General features: G+C 45.8%; 1 pseudogene; it reads right to left on the reverse strand.

The window, feature by feature from the left end:
* Positions 1 to 356: 356 nt before the first annotated feature.
* Positions 357 to 24,549, reverse strand: part of LOC104575652 (ATPase family AAA domain-containing protein 2-like) — a 31,637-nt pseudogene continuing 7,444 nt past the window's right edge.

Below are 24,549 nucleotides of genomic sequence, written 5' to 3' on the forward strand. Positions count from 1 at the left end.
CATGAACTAATAGAGATGAATAGCAAAAAAGCCTTTGGAGAAAAGAGTTAAAAAGAGACCATTTCAAGAAAGTAACTGAAGGATAAAGAAAATTCTCAGTAAAGTTTTATGATTCAGAGAACCTGTTTAAAGCAGTCTTTGCCCTTATGCCTTCCACAAAGGAAAACAAAAAACCCCACCCTTCTTTCTATTTACAGAATATTGCACAAAACAGACGGGTGAAATCCTTGGCAAAGTTTCCACCGGTAGAAACCTTGTCACGAGAAGGATACCAATGGCATTAGCATTATCACCCAGAAAGCCTGTTGGTGCGGAGAAAAAAAGAAAAAAAAATCTAAAAAGAAAAAGCAACTTGCCACTACGCAATGGTGTAGGGCAGGCTCCAGGCATCACTGGCATCTCTATTCTTTCGTTACACTTGTTATCTTGTTTATTACATCCAGAAACAGAGGGCTGCTGTGGCATCACCTCGTAGTGAGATGGCACATCCTGTGAAGAGCTGCAGCCTTGCAATGAAGAACAGACAGCAAAAAAGTTGGTCTCACATTTCTACTTACAAATACTGAGGCAAGTCTTCAAATCCCGAGGGTTGGAATACATACCTCTTTTCTCACGAGACTCTTTCATTTCTTCACAAAGTTGTTCCAAGTCTTTATCCATTTCTTCCTTCACTATGGCACGGGCAGCGTCTCTCAGAGCACAAGCTTTGTCTCTAAGGAGACGATCTGAAAGTTGACAGTCAGAACTGAGTGTTTGCCACTAGCTAAGTGAAATCCTTGATTTGGATCATATGGAAAGGATGAACTCTTTTCCCAAAGAGGTTTTGCAAGCTATTTCAGTGAATAGTTTTGGCAGAAGAACATAAAAGTTAATAATCAAGGCAGAGGCACTCCATCTTCATTAGCACCGACTGCACATAATTTCATCTCTAAATAATTTAACACTACACCAGTTTTTAAAGTGGCAAGAAATGCTCTCTGTGGATGTTTCAAGTGAGCTAATCCCAAGGCCATTGTAAAGAGACGACTCTTCTCAATCTATACATTTTAAATGTTGTCTAAATGAGGGATAAAGAGCTATCCTCACCTCCAGCTTCTCTATCTGGCTTGTATTCTAAGGCACTGCTACAGATTAGATCAAGATCTTTCAGAAAATCTCCTGCAGTTATATATTGGTGCAAGTCAATTTTAGAGAGAATTGTTGAAAGGTCCATTGGCTGTTTAATAACTGTGATATAATCAGGTACCTACAAATTAAATAGATGGGTTCAGAGGTTGTATTAGACTCACACAGTATCTACCCACATTATTTTAATAAATTCAAATAAATGACTTCTTAAAAACCCTGAATATTTGTGACATTATGAGCAGATAGTGGAATTAACCACTTAGCTGCTTGAAAAAGGAAGGGCTCTTTCAAAGGGCTTTGAAGAGACACACTGGAAGGGAGAAGAAAGGCAGCAGGAAGCTGGGGAGTGTGTGTGGGACAGCGAAGGGAACAGACATGCAGAGCAGGATTTGCTTCCTTCAGCTTCAGAACATTGCAGTAAATACAATGGATTGAGCCACCCGAGCCAGGCTCTGCTCTGGGCAGCAGGAAATCCGCTGCCGGAATTGCCCTTTGGAAGCAGCTGCTCTAGGCATCTCCCTTAGGAGGAGATACCTGGAGCAGAGCTAATTATGTCCTTACTGGGAGCTTGAGAGGAGCCTCAAGGCTAGTTTAGGTGAGGACACCTCTATTTGTTTAGACTATTCACATGTCAAGAGCCTGGAAGGGAAAGACGAGGGATGCCCAGAGGAACAGGGCCCTTGCTGATACACAGCTGTATTAAAATTGCAACTAACTCTGAAGTATAAGTCTGTTAAGATGGGGGCACAGTCAGTAAATTAAATGAGTAAAAGAGGGACTTGGAAGTTTGGGGGAAGATGAAACCACATGTCATTTATGACTGATCCTGTACTGGGGAGCCAGAGACAAAATGGCAGGCGGAATCTTGAATTTTTTTTGCAAACATCTGCTCTTCTCCTGTTCCCAGAGGAACCACTGACAGCCAACAAACACGTAGCAATACCTTTAGGCTTTATTCCAACAGCCCCAAAGAAAGCTGACTGTTTATTTCAGAGTTGTAGCATACCTACATATCAAAGTCTTTCCCCAGGCAAACTCTGGTGGTAGCTGCTCTTTCTAGGAGGAAACCAGGGCTTTCAGTGACTACTCAAAAAAAGGACATTGAAGAGCCTCAGGGAGTCAGCAAAATAAAATACAAAACACTTTTTGCTCCTCCAAAAAGAAATCCTTTTAGTGCAGTGCTAAAGATAAGCCTTTCGCTAGAGCACACCAACACTGGGCAGCTAAAAATACACCCAGACAGTACAGTATTACAGACCCAGAGCAGTTTACCTCATCTGCATCAACAGGGTTTGTGAAGGCCTTGAAACGTCCGTCAGTAGCAAGTCTGAGAGTAACATCCCTTAAGAAAACGCTAAGTGCACCAAGGGACTCCTCCTCCTGCTCCTCTGCCCCTTGCGTTTCTCCCTGTGGTGGTTCCCGAGGTTCAGGCGGCGGCGCCACCGGCAGCACTTCCAGGGCCTGCCGAGCTTAAGGGAACCAGAAAAGTTTATTCCATCTGCAGCACTCAAATAGGAGCACACACAGAGTTACTGATAGGAAACCCACTACCAAAACAAATACTGTAAGGCTGTTAACATACAGTTAGCAAATTTTTATCTATAGAATAGGCTCACCTGCTTTCTTTCTAGATGCAGGAGGTTTAGCAGCTTGACTTAAAATTAAGTCCTCAAAAAAGTTGCTTCTCTCTTCCTTAGCAGGCAACGGGATATCGAAAACTTCTCCATAATCTTCAATAAACAACTCCTGTATCTATGGCATGAGAAGGAAAGACATTTCAGGTAAAAGATCACTACATCAAAAAGAGGATTTTTTAAATTAAGGTTAATAATGATCTGAATAATAATAATAATAGTAATAATAATAAGAATAAGAATAATAAGAATAATAAGAATAAGAATAATAATAATGTTATCTTCCTGGTGATCAAAGGCTAGATTTCTTTAGGTCAGGATGGCAAATAAAATATCTTCTTTGAGGAAAAGCTCTAGAATTTAAGCTCAGGGAATGGACGAGCACACGATGCACTGACAGAGTGATGACATCCCCCACCTTCGAGGTTTCCTGCTGAAGTGGAAGCGACGACATCACAATGGACGACTTCACAATGGGCCTCTAATGACATCACAATGGATGACCTCACAATGGGACTCTTGTCCCCTCACAATGGAAGACCTCACCATAGATGACCTCACCATGGATGACCTCATCATGGGCCTCTCATGACCTCACAATGGACAACCTCACAATGGACGAGCTCACAATGGGCCTCTAATGACATCACAATGGACAACGTCACAATGTTCTTTTAGTGACCTCACAATGGATGACCTCACAATGGGCCTCTCACGACCTCAGAATGGATGACTTCAAAATGGACGACCTCACAATGGGCCTCTACTGACATCACAATGGATGACCTCACAATGGACGACATCACAATGGATGACCTCATAATGGGGCCCTTGTCCCCTCACAATGGACGACCTCACAATGGACGACCTCACAATGGACGACCTCACAATGGGACTCTTGTGACCTCACAGTGGACGACCTCACAGTGGACGACCTCACAGTGGACGACCTCACAGTGGACGACCTCACAGTGGGACTCTTGTGACCTCACAATGGACGACCCCACAATGGACGACCCCACAATGGACGACCCCACAATGGACGACCCCACAATGGGCCTCTCACGACCTCACAATGCATGACCTCACAATGTGACCCTTGTGACCTCACAATGGACGACTTCACAATGGGCCTTTCATGACCTCACAATGGATGAGCATACGATGGATGACCTCACAATGGGACTCTTGTGACCTCACAATGGATGACCTCACAATGGACGACCTCAACGTGGGCCTTTCATGACCTCACAATAGACGACATCACAATGGATGACCTCACAATGGGCCTCTAATGACATCACAATGGACGACCTCACAATGGACGACCTCACAATGGACGACCTCACAATGGACGACCTCACAATGGGTCTCATGTGACCTCACAATGGACGACGTCAAAATGGACAAACTCACAATGGGTCTCCCGTGACCTCACAATGGAGTACCTCACAATGGACGACCTCACAATGGGCCTCTCGTGACCTCACAACGGACGACCTCACAATGGGCCTCTCGTGACCTCACAACGGACGACCTCACAATGGGCCTCTCGTGACCTCACAACGGACGACCTCACAATGGACCTCTCGTGACCTCACAATGGACGACCTCACAATGGACGACCTCACAATGGACGACCTCACAATGGACGACCTCACAATGGACGACCTCACAATGGGCCTCTCATAACCTCACAATGGACAACCTGACCATGGACGAGCTCACAATGGGCCTCCCGTGACCTCACAATGGAAAACGTCACAATGTTCTTTTAGTGACCTCACAATGGACGACCTCACAATGGGCCTCTCACGACCTGAGAATGGATGACCTCACAATGGACGACCTCACAATGGATGACATCACAATGGACGACCTCACGATGCACGACCCCAGGATGCGCCGCTCAGGACCTCACAATGGATGACCTCATAATGGACGACCTCACAATGGGCCTCTACTGACCTCACAATGGATGACTTCACAATGGACGACCTGACAATGGGACTCTTGTGACCTCACAATGGATTACCTCACAATGGGCCTCTCATGACCTCACAATGGGCCTCTCGTGAGCTCACAACGGACGACCTCACAATGGCCCTCTTGTGACCTCACAATGGATGACCTCACAGTGGACGAGCTCACAATAGGCCTCTCGTGACCTCACAATGCACGACCTTAAAATGGATTACCTCACCATGGCGCTCTTGTGAGCTCACAATGGACGACCTCAGAATGGACGACCTCACAATGGGCCTCTCACGACCTCACAATGGACGACCTCGCAGTGGGCCTCCTGTGACCTCACAGTGGGCCTTTCCTGACCTCAACATATATATTGAAACCAAAAGCATGAAAAGAATATGAAAGAGAACAACAAGAATACAAATAAGAACAATCTCCTTAACAATAACAAGAACATTAACAAGAACATAAGCAACAAAAAACACTACTTGAAAAATCAAAAAAGAAACATTTCCATACCACGTTCGTGACGGCGTCTGTGGGCCCAGCACTTGCTGGCAGCAGCCAGGGTGAAGGGGCCCGTGGCCTGCAAGGGCCAAGGAGCCGTTGGCATTCGCAGCCCCGAGAGCAGGGCTCTCTGTGCCAGGGGTCTCTCTGTGCCGAGCGGTGGGGCCCGGAGCAGGCAGTGCCGGGCCTGCCCGCAGCAGCCTCCTTCCCCCGGCAGCCCCTCTGGCAGGGACGCGGGGAGCCCAGTGCCAAGCGGAGCAGAGAACAGGGCAAGGGCAGCGGTGCCAGCGCCGAGGGGGGCGCGGGGCTTTGGGGCCTCCCTTGGGAGGCGTCGCGCAGGCTGTCCCGGAGCCCCGCAGCTGCCCCGCACCCTGTGGGCACCACGAGTGGCCCTGGTGCTGCGCAGACCTGCTGCTCACCTGGCCTTGTTGCTGCGTGGCCAGCGCTGGGGCCACTGCTCCACGGAGCCCTGGGGAGCATCGGTGTTCCCGTGGCGATAACTGCCCCTCTGGAATGTTCCGTACCTGCCGGGGGGTGACAGCAGCGGCAGGGGCCAGGGGGCCGCCGTGAGGAAGGCTGCTGCTGTGCTGGGCTCCTCCTGGCACGGATGAGCCCGGTGGCAGAGAGCAACGTGCGGCCTCGGCCTTGCTGGCTGCCAAGGAGGGCTCCTCAGGCAGCGCCCTGGCACGGCTGCCGCCTGCCTGCCCACAGGCCGGGCTCCGCTCGGGGCTCTGCTTTGAGCCCTGCATCGTGGTGGGCTCCACGTTGTTGCTCTGCCCTTTAGGACTTCTTGACCCAGACCTCCCATCGATCAGCTCCACGTGTCTTATCTCTAGACACTTGACGCCTTGACATCCCGTCTCTGCAAGGACTGGGATATCTCCATACAATTTACGACTCCTTGGCCTCCCCCATCCCGTCTCCGGGAAGACCGGGATCTCTTATCTCCATACGATTTACGACTTTTTCAACTTGGGATCCTGCTTCTGGGAGGACTGTGGCATCAGCTCCAGGTCTTCTATCTCCACCAGCACGAGGCCCAGATGATGCTCTGCAGCGTCTACGGAGCGGCGCTGGCACTGGAGCTGGAGGAAGAGGAGCACCAGAGCACGCACAAAGGGGCAGACTCTGCAAGAACGGACACATAAAAGCAGCACGGATTTCCCCCTCCGCCGCTGTGTGCTATTTCCCTCCCAGGTGTGTGGTTCATCCCCTGCACCCACTCGCACGCTTTCTGGCCCTCAACATCCCTTGCACCGAGGGCTGTGGGACAGCGCCTGCACCCAGGCACCTGTGCCCGCACCCAAGCGCAGCCAGCGACACTCAGCTGCACTGGGGTGGTGGCAACTACAATCCTGCTGCATCTCTCCCGCTTGCTTCTCTTTTCCTTCCTTTTCCCTTCTTTTTCGCCCTGGCCTATCGCGCATATGAGAATAAAACTTACAAGCTTTTTTCACATTTGACCCATTTGTGTTTTAATCTCGCTCTTGGGATCGTATCAAAACCTGCCCTGACACCGCGGCTTCCATCTCTGCAGACACACGCACTCCCTCGCCCCCACGTTAGCCGTCCCACTGCTTTTCCCACCGGCCCGGCCCTGGGTCCCGCACCGCCCCCCCCCCCCCCCCCCGCCCACACCACCACTTTACTGGGTCGGGATGGTTCTTTTCCGCCAAAATGCCGCGGCGGGGGCCCTCTTCCCCTGGCGGGGCCTCGTCAGCTTTCCTTATCCTCGTGCTTTTCGCTCTCTTTTGGCCGTTTTTCGGCCATCTTTCACGGCCGCTTCTCGGCTCGCGGCTGCGCTGGCGGCGCCTCATGGCGGAAGGGCACTGCGCGTGCGCGGGGGTGGGGACTGCGGCTCCTGCCCACTGCGCACGCGGCCTCTCGGTAGCCGCGGGCAGGGCGGGGGAGGGAGGGAGTCCTCCCGGGGTGGGGGGGCGTGCGCGCATGCGCAGTGCGCCCCTCCCCTCCATGCCGGGGCGGGGCGGATCGCGCGGCACCGGGAGGCGGTTGCCCGTCCCCCGCGGTCGCCATGGACACAGCGGAGCCGGTTGCGCAACGGCCTTTATTGTCGCCCTGGAAACACGGGCGGGAAGAGCGGGACCGGGAGGGATTTGGGGTGGATAGAAAAAGTAAAATAATAATAATAAAAAGAAGAAATAATAACAATAAGAAGTAATAACAATAAGAGGAAATAATAATAATAAGAGGAAATAATAATAAGAAATAATATTAATGTTAATATTAATATTAATATTAATAATAATCCCCAGTGGCCGCTGGGGATGATTTTTGGGCCTGAGCTGCCTGGGAAAGAACACACGACACTTAAGCTGCGACACAGGAATGTAGAAAGAACGGGGACATAAAAGGAGCCCGGATTTCCCCCCAGGTGCGTGGTTCTTCCCCTGCACCCACACGCACGCTTTCTTACCCTCAACATCACTCGCACCGAGGGCTGCGGGACACCCCTGAAAGAAGAACTAAAATAATAAAAATTAAAAAGAAATAATTAGAAAAAGAAATTAATAATAATGATATTAATAATGATAATAATGGCCAGCTGCCGTGGGGATTTTTTTCGCCTGCTTCTTTAGCTTATTTAGAACGAAACCCACTCTAGCATGCAGTTAAAAATACAGAAAAAGCATTTTTGCTACTTAATATCTTTTAATATCATTTGTTGTATTAAGTGTTTAGCAAATATGTTTTCAGGCACATGTTTCTGAAATGCCTGTCTTTTGTTACACACATTTGCTTTCCAACGCTTAAAAATAAAAGTCTTCCAGCTTTCCCTTCAGTTAGGAGGAGACTTTCTTTTTAATTCCAATCAAGTGTCTTCCCATTAATGTTTGGAAAGACGATTTGTAAGGGGGTTCACGAGGCTCGAACAAGCATGAGAGCAAGTCTGGCTGATGCCGGTGCCATGCAAATGAACAGGGCCGTAAGTGATTTTAACTCGTTGTGTTAGAGGGATTTTTCCAGGGTTTCTGATGGAACCTTCTGTAGGCTGCAGCTTTCTTTAAGGTGTAAACTTATTCTGTTGACTTGATCTTTAGGTCCGATTTGGTGTGGGTGGTCTTTCTGACCACGTTGCAATGTTAAAAGAGATGGTGATTTTTCCGCTGCTTTATCCGGAAGTCGTTGAGAAATTCAAAATTCAGCCCCCAAGGTAACACACCTTTACAAAACTCTAATTCAGCTGTCTAGGGGAGGATATTATTTTTCAGATCATTATTAAGCTTAATTTAAAAAATCCTGTTTTTGGCATAGTGATCTTGTGCCTGAAATGTCTTTCCTTCTCATGCCATAGATACAGGAGTTGTTTATTGAAGATTATGGAGAAGTTTTCGATATCCCGTTGCCTACTAAGGAAGAGAGAAGCAACTTTTTTGAGGACTTAAATCAAGCTGCTAAACCTCCTGCATCTAGAAAGAAAGCAGGTGAGCCTATTCTATAGATAAAAATTTGCTAACTGTATGTTAACAGCCTTACAGTATTTGTTTTGGTAGTGGGTTTCCTATCAGTAACTCTGTGTGTGCTCCTATTTGAGTGCTGCAGATGGAATAAACTTTTCTGGTTCCCTTAAGCTCGGCAGGCCCTGGAAGTGCTGCCGGTGGCGCCGCCGCCTGAACCTCGGGAACCACCACGGGGAGAAACGCAAGGGGCAGAGGAGCAGGAGGAGGAGGCCCTTGGTGCACTTAGCGTTTTCTTAAGGGATGTTACTCTCAGACTTGCTACTGACGGACGTTTCAAGGCCTTCACAAACCCTGTTGATGCAGATGAGGTAAACTGCTCTGGGTCTGTAATACTGTACTGTCTGGGTGTATTTTTAAGTGCCCAGTGTTGGTGTGCTCTAGCGAAAGGCTTATCTTTAGCACTGCACTAAAAGGATTTCTTTTTGAGGAACAAAAAGTGTTTTGTATTTTATTTTGCTGACTCCCTGAGGCTCTTCAATGTCCTTTTTTTGAGTAGTCACTGAAAGCCCTGGTTTCCTCCTAGAAAGTCAGACCAGCTACCACCACAGTTTGCCTGGGTAAGACTTTGATATGTAGGTATGCTACAACTCTGAAATAAACAGTCAGCTTTCTTTGGGGCTGTTGGAATAAAGCCTAAAGGTATTGCTACGTGTTTGTTGGCTGTCAGTGGTTCCTCTGGGAACAGGAGAAGAGCAGATGTTTGCAAAAAAAATTCAAGATTCCGCCTGCCATTTTGTCTCTGGCTCCCCAGTACAGGATCAGCCATAAATGACATGTGGTTTCATCTTTCCCCAAAACTTCCAAGTCCCTCTTTTTCTCATTTAATTTACTGAATTAGCCTGTTAAGATGGGGGCATATACTTCAGAGTTAGTTGCGAATTTTAATACAGCTGTGTATCAGCAAGGCCCTGTTCCTCTGGGCATCCTCGTCTTTCCCTCCAGGCTCTTGACATGTGAATAGTCTAAACAAATAGAGGTCTCCTCACCTAAACTAGCCTTGAGGCTCCTCTCAAGCTCCCAGTAAGGACATAATTAGCTCTGCTCCAGGTATCTCCTCCTATGGGAGATGCCTAGAGCAGCTGCTTCCAAAGGGCAATTCCGGCAGCGGATTTCCTGCTGCCCAGAGCAGAGCCTGGCTTGGGTGGCTCAATCCAGTGTATTTACTGCAATGTTCTGAAGCTGAAGGAAGCAAATCCTGCTCTGCATGTCTGTTCCCTTCACTGTCCCACACACACTCCCCAGCTTCTGCTGCTTTTCTTCTCCCTTCCAGTGTGTCTCTTCAAAGCCCTTTGAAAGAGCCCTTCCTTTTTCAAGCAGCTAAGTGGTTAGTTCCACTATCTGCTCATAATGTCACAAATATTCAGGGTTTTTAAGAAGTCATTTATTTGAATTTATTAAAATAATGTGGGTAGATACTGTGTAAGTCTAATAAAACCTCTGGACCCATCTATTTAATTTGTAGGAGCCTGATTATATCACAGTTATTAAACAGCCAATGGACCTTTCGACAATTCTCTCTAAAATTGACTTGCACCAATATATAACTGCAGGAGATTTTCTGAAAGATCTTGATCTAATCTGTAGCAGTGCCTTAGAATTCAAGCCAGATAGAGAAGCTGGAGGTGAGGATAGCTCTTTATCCCTCATTTAGACAAAATTTAAAATGTATAGATTGAGAAGAGTCGTCTCTTTACAATGGCCTTGGGATTAGCTCACTTGAAACATCCACAGAGAGCATTTCTTGCCACTTTAAAAATTGGTGTAGTGTTAAATTATTTAGAGATGAAATTATGTGCAATAGGTGCTAATGAAGATGTAGTGCCTCTGCCTTGATTATTAACTTTTATGTTCTTCTGCCAAAACTATTCACTGAAATAGCTTGCAAAACCTCTTTGGGAAAAGAGTTCATCCTTTCCATATGATCCAAATCAAGGATTTCACTTAGCTAGTGGCAAACACTCAGTTCTGACTGTCAACTTTCAGATCGTCTCCTTAGAGACAAAGCTTGTGCTCTGAGAGATGCTGCCCATGCCATAATGAAGGAAGAAATGGATAAAGACTTGGAACAACTTTGTGAAGAAATGAAAGAGTCTCGTGAGAAAAGAGGTATGTATTCCAACCCTCGGGATTTGAAGACTTGCCTCAGTATTTGTAAGTAGAAACGTGAGACCAACTTTTTTGCTGTCTGTTCTTCATTGCAAGGCTGCAGCTCTTCACAGGATGTGCCATCTCACTACGAGGTGATGCCACAGCAGCCCTCTGTTTCTGGATGTAATAAACAAGATAACAAGTGTAACGAAAGAATAGAGACGCCAGCGATGCCTGGAGCCTGCCCTACACCATTGCCTAATGGCAAGTTGCTTTTTCTTTTTAGATTTTTTTTTCTTTTTTTCTCCCCACCAACAGTCTTTCTGGGTGATATTGCTAATGCCATTCGTATCCTTCTTGTGACAAGGTTTCTGCCGGTGGAAACTTTGCCAAGGATTTCACACGTCTGTTTTGTGCAATATTCTGTAAATAGAAAGAAGGGTGGGGTTTTTTGTTTTCCTTTGTGGAAGGCATAAGGGCAAAGACTGCTTTAAACAGGTTATCTGAATCATAAAACTTTACTGAGAATTTTCTTTATCCTTCAGTTACTTTCTTGAAATGGTCTCTTTTTAACTCTTCCCAGCATTCATTCTGCTTTTGATCTTTACTGGTTTTATAAGAGATTTGAAGAAGAGCTTTTCTCCAAAGGCTTTTTTGCTATTCATCTCTATTAGTTCATGTAATGAGACAGTAAGCAACTTTACCCAATTGGCAGACAATAGGACTGCAAAGCAAGGCTAAAGTAGGAATTTTCTGCGCTTAAAAGTTTCAAATCTAGTTTAAAGTCTTGAATAAATTTAAAAATCTAACAGCAAATGGACCACATGAACTTGCCACCTTTTCTTTAGACCTACATGTGTAGTGAGATTTGTCAGTACGTTCAGTTCTTTGATTGTTTTACTTGACATACAAGGAAGATAAGAAGAGCAGATTTTAAAGGAGGAGCTTCTTTGCTTATATTTTGGGTTGTTTTTTCCTAATATCTTATTGCAGTTCCGTCCAAAAGAAAACGCAAAAGGAACAATTGCGCTTCCAGTGGTGAAACAACGAGGAGAAAGATTTTGCAGTGGAGTAAAGTGAATAGAAGTGGAGAAGACCAAGAGGAAGTAGACAGTGAGGGAGAAGAGTTCCTGGAAAACGGTGCTTCTAGCATGCAGCAGACTGAAGGTGAGTTCATAGGAGGTTCTCGTGTGGAAGAAAGCCACAATAGTCTTCCACGGCGACAGACAAATGTCTATGAAAATAAACATGAGACAGAAAACAAGAGATTTTTCCTCTGCGACTAAATCTGGCTCTGAAAATAAAAGAGCCCAGTTTTCTCCCAATTCAGGGCTAAGAAATTGAAATGAGACTTTGGATTCCCAAAATACAGCAAGTTTCCAAGAGGGTGATTCAGAAGGTAAGCGAAAGGTCCAGCAGACCAGTTAGCTCCATTTTGTTGCTGAGGGGTTTACATTAGCCTCCTTTAATTTCATTCTATTATTTCTTTACAAATCACTGCACTGTGTTGCTTCCATTAAGATTATGTTCCTTTATGCCACCAAAGTCATTTTTCTTAAGCTGCTGCTCTTCTGATTTTGAAATCAGTTTTGTAATTCTATCTCCTCGCAAACCAACAATCATTTGCTTTCTTTTATGGCACGTGCATCTTTCTGATAACGAGCAGCTTGGGATAAGGAGCTGTAACTCGGCCTGTGTAGATTTAGTCACGATGTGGCAGAGATGACTCACATCCTAATGCTTGCTTCAAATGGGAGATGGGTTTTCTTAACATTCAACTTCCTTAAGTAGGCCCTGCTGTAATGGCAACGTTTGACTATTGCTTTTTTCTCCTCTCAACCCTGGGCTTTTCACTCCCACTGCTTTTTGATCTTGGTTCCTATTTGCTATGGAGGAGAAAGTAGAAGGCAAGTATTTCTCAGTGAACAAATAACAGGAAACCGTAGAGAAAGATTGGATGCCACTTGTGGGATAGCTGATGGATAGCCATGTTCCGGAGAAAGAGAAATCATGACTTAAGAAAGTGTTTTCATCCCAGAGACTTACATGCGTCATGAGAGTCTGGCCGGACGTCATGAGAGTCCGGTGGGAATTCCTGAATTACCTAGAAAAAAAAGATGCTCTCCTCCGCCAGTGCATTTACAAGCACCAGAATTATTATGACAGAACTAAACTCATTATGGTAAATTTTATATATGTTTTCTAATGGTTATATATAGTATTCTGTCATGGTTACACAGTCTGCATGCCCTCTGAATATCATGCTTATTTCATATTCATTGCTTTAGTGCTTAGCTATCATGTTATAAGACTTACTTATTTCCATCTGGAAGACATTTACCCATATTGCAAAACCATTGTAATATTTGGCATAACTCTTTTCAGTTTCAGCAGGAAAAAGAGATTGGACTTGAAGACAACGGTTCCACCCACCCAGCTCCTTCAAAGCAATTAACCTTGGAGACTGTGGATGGCTGTTCTTGCTATCCACAAGTGTATCCAAGGTGTAGGGGGACCATGAAAGGAGGTTGCTCTTCTCAGTCTGTTACTTCCTCTTTCTCCCCCTCCTACAAGCAGGCAAACATTTGCAAATGTCTTCAGGAGGCATCCACCACCCAAGCCGGGCAATCCCAGTGTTGATTTGGTTTAGATATGCTGGAAATGGAGTGTTCAGGTCCAAAGAAGCCATGAGCCCACTCGTCCCTGAGGCGCTTGTGTGTGAGAATAGATAAGATTATTGGTCCCTCTGCAGTTTACCTTGAAAAGAAGGAGCCTCTTTGCTTAGGCACTGGTATCTCCATCTCTTCCCTCACATCTGATTGAGAGGTAGAAGGGATGCTCTGTTCTCACTGTGCAAGAATGGGGATATTTTGGATTCAGGGAGGTCATGCCTGACAGACGTTCCCTTCTCACCTGGTATAATGCCACGTACTAGCTTGAGAAGGGAAAATATTGATGTTATCCCAGCACTTGTGGGCTCCTGGAACTTAACGTTGGAATGCTCAAACTAAATGTGCCTGGATTTCTTTGTTTCCTCCCTTTTTCTTTAGCTCTAAGTACAGTTCTCTCTTCTTCTGAGTGCACTGGGCAAGTAGCAAAGGTAAATTAATTATGGAGCATCCACCAAGTAACTTTCTCAGCTTTTAGCTGTGGTTGCTCAGGGAGGATCTCTTCCGAACTGTTTTAACAACTGTTGCTCCAGGCTCTGTGTCCTCTACTCTTTTGGACACATAGGGATGTCTCTGAAGCTACAGAGAATAGAGAAGCATTGTGATGCTTTTAGCATATGATATAGCTAAATATCACCAACAGGGGAATGTATTTACAGATGCTTTAACTTTGTGTGAAGAAAGAAACTATCAGGTTTTTAAACTATTATTTGTGCTTATTGATAATTCTTCTTTATTATCAGGAAATGAAGAAAATCATTAGGAACTTCTACTGTGCTTCATAATGTGATCTTCAGAACACTTCACTTATTTTAAATAAAATTTTATACTTTAATTGCATTCTCTTGTTAGCTGTGTATAGTTCAGTGAAGAGTACTTGTAAATATATTTATTACATACATACAGATATGGATGTATAAGACATATACGTATATAAAATATATATAAAACAAATAAGATATATTTAATAGTTGTACTATAATTATATATATTACATATTTTATTTTTTATTTTATATATTTATATCTATTAAAATAAGTTATGTCTTTTACACCTCCATATTTATAAAGCAAATATACATTTCAAACATTTAAAAAAATATTGTTAAAATAGGTTTTTATTAAAAGTAAAACAGCATTCGAGTTTGTCTGTTTTAATTGTAGAATAATTTCAGCATTAGAAATATTCCTTTTTCCTGTTCATGTGAAAGTTTACCTCCTTTTTGGTTTATCAGTTATATAACTGAGGCAAACAAGAAAAATGCATAATGAAGAAAACAGGAAGCTCCCATCTTGCCTTGGCTTGATCTCCAACTTAGCTGGCTGCTGCTTTTGATTGACAAGATGGGTCTGTATGGATCTTAGAGAATAGGATGGCTTTCCATTTTTTAAAAAATACAAATGACAAACTGTGCATAGGGGTGAAGCTGAGGAATTAGGAGAATGATGCCTGAAAGTAGCTTCTGAGAAGCCCAAGAGAGTACACACTGAACACGTCCAGTTTTGCTTCCCTCCTCGGTTGCTTTTTCTGTGTCCTCGTGTTTCTCCTCTAGCTGGGCTCTGCAGGCTCCATTGCTGGGATGCTAAATGGCCCACCAGAGCAAGCAAGCGTTGGCTCTGCTTCCTACGCTAATCTTAGGTCAGGACTGCCCATGTATAAAAGGGCAGAGTCCTGCATTATAGCAAATCTAGGCCTAAGGCCACCCAACCCTGCTTTTTATGCTGTGTTGTACTGCACAAAGCTTCCTTTTTCAGGTGAAACTTCTAATTGTAAACAGAGTAGCTGCGTTAAGAAAGAGGTATTTCTTGCATTCTAGCTACTCTATGAACAGTTCTTCTAGCGCTATTTATTTTTTTTTCATATAGGGTTTTTTTGTTGTTGTTCCCCAGTTGTTCCCCTGAAAACACGGAGTTTATAACCCTCTACTCAAAGAGAAAAAGCAAGAGCCCATCCCCACCAAGAAGCAGCAGGGGCAGCTCCATAACCACAGGCGGGCACCAAGAATCCCAGAACCACAAGCGGGCACCGCTCGGACCCCCTGCTCTGCCCACCCTGCTCACGCACCAGCTCTGAAACCAGCCTCTCCCAGCGGGAAGCGGAGCGTTAACTCCAGCCTGCCGGCACCGCTGCAGGCCACGCTGGGCACTAAGTGCTGAGCTGAGCTCGTCCACGCACACAGAATTCCCCAAGGCCGGACGCCTCGGCTAGGCAGCCAAATTAAGCCCCCTCCCCTCCCCCCCAAAAAACACTAACAGGAACTCTTCCCAAAGCATGCACCCCTTTTACGCCTTACCTTAACAGGAAGAGAGAGACGACTTTTGCCCAAAAATTCTCCAATATTCACACATCCAATTCTTTGACCCACTCTAAGGGGAGCTCCTGCCTCCCATGCCCACTGCAGACCGGGAAGAACCTCTTCCCCGTGGGCTGGGGCCTGACCCCCACCGAGCTGTGCCCGGCTCTCACCTGCTCTCTCCTGCTCTTTGCTTGACCAGCCCTGCTGAGCTGGCGGCGCTCCACCTGCACGACTTCCTTTGGCATCAGCAGCTCAAACTGGGCCATGCGAAAATGAAAACGCCGCTAGCGAAGGCCCCAGCTGCGTCCTGGCACTGAGCAGGCCACAACGGCGCATTCCTCCCGTTTCCAAAGCCGTCTTCCCTCATCCCTTCTGTAGGAAATCTCCCTGACGGATCCTCCCAGCAGAATTTACTGGTGGCTATAGGAGCTCTGTAAAGGAAGAACAAAATGACTCAAGGCACTAAGATTACTAACACCCTCAACATTGCTATTTAAACGGTGCAGTTGTGCCAGCTTTGCAAGAGGAAGCATTGGTATATTTTCTGCTTTTTCTTTCAAAGTAGTATCTGGACCTACTAAAGGAAACACTTAAAGAACACTGAAGGCCAGCCAAACTTCAAAGGTCTTCATTACCTTTTTCTTCATTAGAATTTCTGACACATGGGATTCAGTAATTCAAAGGACAAGGACAGGGAACTGTTTCCACCAACTCCAGAGGTTGGAAATACCATCTACTGCCTCACCAGAGCAATGCTGCTCCCCAGCCCTCATTTCAGGAGATCACACATTTGGGGTCTCCTCCTTAATTTCACTGCTTTGACACTCATTCCAACAATTCCACTCATTTCAGCAAGAACATAATGCTACCTTACAACTACAAGAAAGAACCACGAGAAAGAAAGAACAGCAGTAGTTATTGGCTTCTCTTTGACAACAGAGTTGCCAAAGGGAAAGAAACAAAATCCCCAAATTCAGATATTTGCCTAGTACATAGCAACAACTTTTAGGAAGAGTTATATATTTCTCCAAAATTATTTTGTTACGTTCACTTAAGTGGAGCGTACTTTAGATGTTGGGAATACAAAACAAAGCCAAAGAAAACACCATCTCCAAAAGAATACCTTTCCTTCAAAATATTATTTATAGAGCCTATATTATTTATATTGCCTTTACATACCCAAATATCAGGAGCTTTTTCTTAAACCTAATTCTCATTAAAAAAAAAAAAACTGCATCAAAATTCTTCCCTCAAATAACTTCCCCCCACCAAAATAATTATCTCTCAACAACTGGCAAGAAAGTTTCCCCCAAACCATTTTCCCATTCCTCCTTTAAAAATTCCCTGAAAAATATTCCTTCCAAAAAATATTTCCCCCCCAAAAGTCTCCCTGTGATTTGGTTTCCCTCCAAATATTTTATCCTCTGAAAAAGTTACCCACCCACTCCTATTTTCTTTCTCTGTCAAAATCATTTCCCTTCCAAAATCACTTTCTCCTCTAAAAGTCTTACAACACTAAAGTGCTTACTGCTTTTCCCAGTTAGTACTGGGCAAACAGCCCTTTTGGCTCCGGAGCTGCTGCTCGGATCTGTGTAAGCCCCATTCTCTGCTAGAGCAAACTCACTTTTGCAGCCACTGCCCTACGGCCGAGCACACTCCTCAGCACTAGCGCTGCCGACAGCTCGGCCCTTAGATGCTCGCGCGATCCGTGGGCGCCGGTGCAGCAGGGTTATCCCGGAAAGGCTGCGTCCTGCATGTACGGAGGGAGCCGAGAGGCGGCTCGGAAGAAAAGAGCGACAATCACCCACGTGGCCCTGAACGCCAAACCCCAGCTCGCTCCAGAGGCTGAGGCCACCGCTCCCCGATCTGCCTCCAAGCTAAAGGGCGTCCCAGGACCAGGCTGGATACCGCGCTGCGTTTCCTCAGGCAGCCCTTTCTGGCACCGCTCCCCACAGAGCTCTAGGCTTTCTCCTGCTCTTAACACTAAGCCTGCCCGTCACGCTGCGTCAGACCTCAGCTCGCTCCGGAGGCCGAGCACACGCCAGAGTCGCCCCCCTGCATGGCACAGGGCTGCGCTCCCCCGAGCCCACCCCAGGCACCGCAGGCGCTAACCCAGCCGCGTCACGCACGTTCCTGTTCCTCGGCCTCTCGGCCCCGGGAACCAGGAGTCGTGGCCAGGCCGTGGCCCGGCCCTCCCAGCCCTGCTCGCTCACCGGGGGCCGCCCTGCCCGCAGCCCCCACAGCGCAGCCAGGAGCTGCGGCCCGCGCGGCGCTACGCCTCACCATCGGGGCGCAGCAGCCCCCACGTCCCCGCCGTATGGGCATGCGGGCGCGCGGAACACAGGGCAATGGCAACAGGAGAAACGCCTTCATCCGCTTCACACATGACATCCGCCTCAGACACGCTTCCACCCCCTTCATTTGGCATGGGAATGTGAAATGAAAATGTCGATGAAAGTCACTTTTCCAGGGAATATATTCCTGCGGCCACGTCCTCCACCAGCGCTGCCCCTGCTCTCACTGCTCCCTGGCCTCCCTCCGCCTCCTCCTGTCCCGGGGCCCGAGCGCAGCCCTCCAGGGACACCTGCACACCTGCCGGCCGCTGCGCATGCGCCCTGCGCCACACAGGGCCGCCCGAGACGCTGCACACACGCACACCCCCGCTCCTGCAGCCCCTCCGCCCCGGCACGCGAGGGCAGCAGCGAGCCCGGCGGCGCGCAGGGCGCATGCGCGCACCCCCCATGGCCGTCTCGCTCCTTGAGCGCGGGGGGCAGCAGGGAGCCTGCGCAGCGCAGGGCGCATGCGCGCCGCCTCCTCCCGGCCGCTCTGCGGTACCGACCCACGCGGGGCCCCACGCGCTCTCCAGCCCCGCGGGTGCTGCTGCCTGCGGTTGTGCTTTGGTCTCTGCTTTTGTTTCTTGAGAACAGTGGCTGCAGTCTAACAGCCAGTAGCGTCTCAATAATGAGATCCTGTGCTTTCATGTTGCTATGGCTGTTTCCCCCAGTCCTACCTGGGCTGATGCAGGCAGCATCTTCAAGGGCGGCTCCAAGAACAAGGCTGCCTCCCGCTCTGAACCTGCTGTTTGCAGGAGCTTCCCATGCCGTGCGCCACCCTCGAGGAGCTGTCAGAGCGGCCGCGCTCCTGCCCCCTCCGCTCACAGTTCTGCTTTCTAGATGCGCCAGAGCAGCAGCGCTGATTTGTGGGCACGCGAGGGCAGCGCTGAGGACTGAGTTATGCCAATTTGTCTATGTACTTTCATCTAGTGCTCCTCCTTTTTGCAAGAGCCTCTCATTTGACAATCAAGTTCCCTGCCAGTAGGGTCTCCCTGGTTGTATATTCCTATTCTCAGCAGTGTATCCCTCTCTCTTAGTGGGTGAGATAGAGAATCCTGCAGGTTCTCCTTTTCTTTTCCTGGAATGAACCCTGCCTACTCTACCAGCAGAACTCCCTCTACCATCTTGCAGTTGCTTTCTTCCTCCTGTTCTTGTTCTTCTTGCTTGAACCTGCTGTGGGTGAAATGGAAAGTAGCAGAGGATGTGCGTACTAAAAACTTGTGGTTCTTTTTCATATGAACTACTGAAGGCCCCTATCTACAGGGCAGCTAATAACATCACACATTTCATTTTTTTTTTAAAAAAAAACCTATATGAAAGAAAAATAAATACTGCTAGAAGAACTGTTCATAGAGTAGCTAGAATGTAAGAAATACCTCTTTCTTAATGCAGCAACTCTGTTCACAATTAGAAGTTTCACCTGAAAAAGGAAGCTTTGTGCAGTACAACGCTGACCCCAGCATAAAAAGCAGGATTGGGTAGATTTGCTATAATGCAGGACTCTTCCCATTTACACACAGGCAGTCTTGACCTAAGATCAGCTTAGGAAGTGGCTAAATAAAGAGATATTAGAGATATAAATAATAGATAGAGATAAAGATAATAGATAAAGATAGAGATAAAGAGATGCTAGAGATAACGATGGCATGACGACTAAAACTTACATGCAAAGATTGTACAGTTGGACATTGAGCATTGCTAGGTGTTATGTCCCATGCCATGTGCAATAGCAGCATGATACATGTTCTTTATTGTGCTTTTATATAATTCCGTTTTCAAAAAATGGCTGTCCCGTCACGAGTCCGAGATTGCAGCAGTTCCCCCGCGTCTGTCAGCAGGGAGGGGAGTTTGGGAGGGCCCAGGCCCACCACCCACGGCCTTTAACGAACTGGCCCAGAATTAAAGATTTAGGGTGGGAAAAGCCATACAGATCCAAAAAACATTTCTGTATATACCTGTTGAGAGCTGAGAGGACCTCTTCCATCAATACGCACTCACAGGGTGAGTTTTAGGATTTAGTTTAGGGTTTAGTTTTAGCTCTTGCCCCGCGCTCTTCCTGCAGTGATGTGCTTCTCCTCGCTGTTTTTAACAGGGTTATGCGGTTTTGAGGTCAGACACCCAACTCTGGGAACAGCAGCAGAGGTAGGAAGAAACAAAGAGTGACTTTTAGGAAGGATCACCCCCATAGCATCACATGAGGGAAGACCACCGCTATTTGCCCATTTATACACAAACACTTCTAAAACACCATAGCAACAGTTTCCTGCTGAGAGCAGCAGTACAAAAAAAGTTGAACCAAAAGTTTGAAGTGCAAAAGCTTTACCAGAAGATTGTTTCTGGGTCTGCCTTTCCCGCCCTGTCCCTTCTTTTTCAGTGTAGGAAGCTTCCCTGTTACCACAGAATGAACCAACAGCGACTCCCTGGTGAAAGGTGCATTTAAGATGTCAGGATTTCGACACCATCTTCAAGGGCTAAGAAACAGATTTTTGCTTCTATAATTTTTTCCCTCTCCTCTCCCTGGAGATGCAAGGAAACCTTCCTGGTGCCCAGTGGTGCAAGCATGTGCAGGCCCGTGGCTTTCACACAAAGCACTAATAGACAAGAATTGCCTTCACTTAACTTACAGGCATCCACTTGAGAAATCTGGACATTTTATTTTCCACGCTTAAGTGAAGCCTGGACAAAGCCTGCATCTGTAACCCATCCAAGAAAACAACTCAGATATAAAACACAGAGCTTATCTGGCACATGCTTTGCCCTGATTTACCCAGAAGATATGAGACAAGTAGCTCTAGTAATGGTTAAGTGAATTTGTACACTCTGCAGGTGAGGCCTCGTGTCTCAGCGGTGGGAGAAGCTTCTTAGCTCGGCCTGGGAAGCAGAGCCAACGCTTGCTTGCTTTTGTGGGCCATTTACCATCCCAGCAATGTAGCCTGCAGAGCCCAACTAGAGGAGAAACAGAAAAAGCAAACGAGGAGGGAAGCAAAACTGGACGTGTTCAGTGTGTACTCTCTCGGACTTTTCAGAAGCTACTTTCAGGCATCATTCTCATAATTTCTCAGCTTCACCCCTACTGCACAGTTTGTTGTCTTCTGTTTTTTTGTTTATGATTATTTTTTTTTTAAAAAAAAGGAAAACCATCCTATTCTCTAAGATCCATACAGACCAGTCTTGTCAATTGATGGCAGCAGCCAGCTAAGTTGGAGATCAAGCCAGGGCAAGATGAGAGCTTCCTGTTTTCTTCCCTATGCATTTTTCTTGTTTGCCTCAGTTATATAACTGATAAACCAAAAAGGAGGTAAACTTTCCCATGATCTACTTAATATACCAGGAACAAGGAAGATTTTTACTGCTGAAATTATTCTACAATTAAAACAGACAAACTCGAATGCTGCTTCACTTAAAATAGGTTTTTATTAAAACAATACAATTCAAACAATAAAAAAAAATATTTGTTTTATAAATATGGATGTATAAAAACATATCTTAAGACTTATTTTATATGTATTTTATATATTTATATCTATTAATATATGTAATACAGCTATAAAATATATCTTAATTTGTTTTATATATATTTTATATACATATATGCCTTATACATCCATATCTGTATGTATGTAATATATTTAGAAGTACTCTTTACTGAACTATACACAGCTAACAAGAGAATGCAATTAAAATTTTATTTTAAATAAAGTAGAAGTGAAGTGTTCTGAAGATCACATTATGAAGCACAGTAGAAGTTCCTAATGATTTTCTTCATTTCCTGATAATAAAGACAAATTATCAATAAGCACAAATAATAGTTTAAGAACCTGATAGATTCTTTCTTCACACAAAGTTAAAGCATCTGTAAATACATTCCCCTGTTGGTGATATTTAGCTATATCATATGCTAAAAGCATCACAATGCTTCTCTATTCTCTGTAGCTTCAGAGACATCCCTATGTGTCCAAAAGAGTAGAGGACACAGAGCCTGGAGCAACAGTTGTTAAAACAGGTCGGAAGAGATCCTCCCTGAGCAACCACAGCTAAAAGCTGAGAAAGTTACTTGGTGGATGCTCCATAATTAATTTACCTTTGCTACTTGCCCAGTGCACTCAGAAGAAGAGAGAACTGTACTTAGAGCTAAAGAAAAAGGGAGGAAACAAAGAAATCCAGGCACATTTAATTTGAGCATTCCAACGTTAAGTTCCAGGAGCCCACAAGTGCTGGGATAACATCAATATTTTCCCTTCTCAAGCTAGTATGTGGCATTATACCAGGTGAGAAGGGAACGTCTGTCAGGCGTGACCTCCCTGAATCCAAAATATCCCCATTTGTGCACAGTGAGAACAGAGCATCCCTTTTACCTCTCAATCAGATGTGAGGGAAGAGATGGAGATACCAGTGCCTAAGCAAAGAAGCTCCTTCTTTTCAAGGTAAACTGCAGAGGGACCAAGAATTTTATCTATCCTCACACACAAGCGCCTCAGGGACGAGTGGGCTCATGGCTTCTTTGGACCTGAACACTCCATTTCCAGCACATCTAAACCAAATGAACACTGGGATTGCCCGGCTTGGGTGGTGGATGCCCCCTGAAGACATCTGCAAATGCTTGCCTGCTTGTAGGAGGGGGAGAAAGAGGAAGTAACAGACTGAGAAGAGCACCCTCCTTTCATGGTCCCCCTACACCCTGGATACACTTGTGGATAGCAAGAACAGCCATCCACAGTCTCCAAGGTTAATTGCTTTGAAGGAGCTGGGTGGGTGGAACCGTTGTCACAGAATCACAGAGTGGTTGAGGTTGGAAGGGACCTCTAGAGATCGTCTAGTCCAACACCCCTGCTCCAGCAGGGACACCTAGGGCACGCGGCACAGGACTGCATCCAAGCAAGTTTTGAAGATCTCCAGAGAAGGAGACTCCACAACCTCTCTTGGCAACCTGTTGCAGTGCTCTGTCACCCTCACAGTAAAGAAGTTCTTCAAGTCCAATCTCTTTTTCCTGCTGAAACTGAAAAGAGTTATACCAAATATAACAATGGTTTTGCAATGTGGGTAAATGTCTTCCAAACGGAAATGAGTAAGTCTTATAACATGACAGCTAAGCACTAAAGCAATGAATATGAAATAAGCATGATATCCAGAGGGCATGCAGACTGTGTAACCACGACAGAATACTATATATAACCACTAGAAAACATATATAAAATTTACCATAATGAGTTTAGTTCTGTCATAATAATTCTGGTGCTTGTAAATGCACTGGCTGAGGAGAGCGTATATTTTTTCTAGGTAATTCAGGAATTCCCACCAGACTCTCATGACGTCCGGCCAGACTCTCATGACGCATGTAAGTCTCTGGGATGAAAACACTTTCTTAAGTCATGATTTCTCTTTTTCCAGAACATGGCTATCCATCAGCTATCCCACAAGTGGCATCCAATCTTTCCCTACCGTTCCCTGATATTTGTTCACTGAGAAATACTTGCCTTCTACTTTCTCCTCCATAACAAATAGGAACCAAGATCAAAAAGCAGTGGGAGTGAAAAGCCCAGGGTTGAGAGGAGGAAAAAGCAATAGTCAAAACGTTGCCATTACAGCAGTGCCTACTTAAGGAAGTTGAATGTTAAGAAAACCCATCTCCCATTTGAAGCAAGCATTAGGATGTGAGTCATCTCTGCCACATCGTGACTAAGTCTACACAGGCCGAGTTACAGCTCCTTATCCCAAGCTGCTCCTTATCAGAAAGATGCACGTGCCATAAAAGAAAGCAAATGATTGTTGGTTTGCGAGGAGATAGAATTACAAAACTGATTTCAGAATCAGAAGAGCAGCAGCTTAAGAAAATTAGTTTGGTTGCATAATCAGAGGGACAGAATCTTAACGGAAGCAACACAGTGCAGTGATTTGTAAAGAAATAATAGAATGAAATTAAAGGAGGCTAATGTAAACCCCTCAACAACAAAATGGAGCTACCTGGTCTGCTGGACCTTTCGCTTACATTTCGAATCACCCTCTTGGAAACTTGCTGTATTTTGGGAATCCAAAGTCTCATTTCAATTTCTTAGCCCTGAATTGGGAGAAAACTGGGCTCTTTTATTTTCAGAGCCAGATTTAGTCACAGAGGAAAAATCTCTTGTTTTCTGTCTCATGTTTATTTTCATAGACATTTGTCTGTCGTCGTGGAAGACTATTGTGGCTTTCTTCCACACGAGAACCTCCTATGAACTCACCTTCAGTCTGGTGCATGCTAGAAGCACCGTTTTCCAGGAACTCTTCTCCCTCACTGTCTACTTCCTCTTGGTCTTCTCCACTTCTATTCACTTTACTCCACTGCAAAATCTTTCTCCTCTTTGTTTCACCACTGGAAGTGCAATTCTTCCTTTTGCGTTTTCTTTTGGATGGAACTGCAATAAGATATTAGGAAAAAACAACCCAAAATATAAGCAAAGAAGCTCC

Source organism: Tinamus guttatus, unplaced genomic scaffold (assembly GCF_059628265.1).
Source record: "Tinamus guttatus ecotype Peru unplaced genomic scaffold, ASM5962826v1 Tinamus_guttatus_pri_ptg000521l, whole genome shotgun sequence".
NCBI lineage: Eukaryota > Metazoa > Chordata > Aves > Tinamiformes > Tinamidae > Tinamus > Tinamus guttatus.